This window comes from Zingiber officinale, chromosome 1B (assembly GCF_018446385.1).
Source record: "Zingiber officinale cultivar Zhangliang chromosome 1B, Zo_v1.1, whole genome shotgun sequence".
Lineage (NCBI taxonomy): Eukaryota > Viridiplantae > Streptophyta > Magnoliopsida > Zingiberales > Zingiberaceae > Zingiber > Zingiber officinale.
The window spans coordinates 154172468-154173960 of record NC_055986.1 but is presented as its reverse complement, the minus strand read 5'-3'; positions in this window follow the sequence as shown (position 1 = coordinate 154173960).

The following is a 1493-nucleotide window of genomic DNA, read 5'->3' as shown; positions in this document are numbered from 1 at the left end:
GTCGACATCATAAACTATTCGTAAAAAAATCATCAATCCAATTAGCCCAACATCTTTTAATTACATTCCTATTTTAAAAAATATATATAAATATATTATACCTAAAAATTAAACTATAAATATTTGGATGACATCCTACCACTACAATCCAATTAATAATAAAAGATTAAATGGATGATTTTTGATAAACGCGTCAATTAAGTTAGTCAATTGAACACAATAAGGGACTTAAATTGTTAGATCATTAATAATCAATTTAATCAATGAAAATTCTATAGGTCCGGATAGGTCGGTTGGAGAGAGTTTTGCCTGAAAAATAACTAAAGACTTTTCTCGAGTTTTGGAATTAGATTAGTAGCAATAGCATAAAAATAAACAATACAAAAACTGAAAAAAAAAAAGACTCGGAATTTTACTTGGTTACAATCGGAGTAGTTGTTAATCAAAGACAATGACAACACTAGAAAAAATTTCTTTCGTGTAGGCGGAGAAGTCTCTTATCATCTTTGAACGCTCAGACTATTGCTAGAAAATGAATGTTTGAGTTGTTAATCTATTTCCTAGTTCCAGAGGCCTTTTTATAGCTCATGGGAATTCTATCCATAGCTCGAGGGCGCCTCCCAAGAGTTGGAGGGCGCCTCCAGCGAGGCAGTAGGGAATAAAACTTTATCCGCTGTGAACGATTATTTTGGCCAGGTCGAGGGCGCCCTCCGCCTGAAGGTGGCGGAGGCGCTAGCTCACTTCGGAGGTGCCTTCAACACCTTGTTGAGGGCGCCTCCAGCAGTGTTCTCCAGTTCCTTTCACTCTCCTGTTGCTCCGATCGCCTAGGTAATTGCGGTCAACCGAAATATGACTCACCCGAACCAAATTTCTAGCCTTCTCCTCGAGCAGGCTTCCGCTCCGGCTTCTTGTCCCTCGAACGTCACGTACGTTCTTCTCATCTACCGGTGTACTTTTTTGTAGCCCTCTCATCCCTTGAACGCACTGAGTCCATCGGCTCCCTTCCCGTGTCATCCTTCTCGCTAGCTACGTCTTCGACTCGACTTCCTATGCTCGTAAGCTCCTGCACACTTAAACACAGGGATTAAATCAAAACAGGATCTAACATAACTTGGTTGATCATACCAAAAATAACTTTGGGGTTCCTACAACCTCCCTCTTTTTTGATGTTAGCAATCCAAGTTAAGTTAGGGTATAACAATCATAAGGTAAAAATAATAAAATTGCAATACTAAGTAAATAAAGTTACAATTATGCAATAATGTGTAAAGATATTCAAATTTTATTTTTTTTTAACTATCTCCCCTAGACTTAATCTTCCCTTCTCCCCCTTTGATTACACAAAAATTAGGGTATTCAATAAAATCTAAGGGTAAAAAAAGTTTTAACAAAGGAAAAAATGAAATTTTTAAATAAAAATTGCAATTTAAAAAAAAATCTAAAATCTTTTCTTTTAAAAAAAATCTAAGTGAAGTTTGGAAGTTACGTAAAAA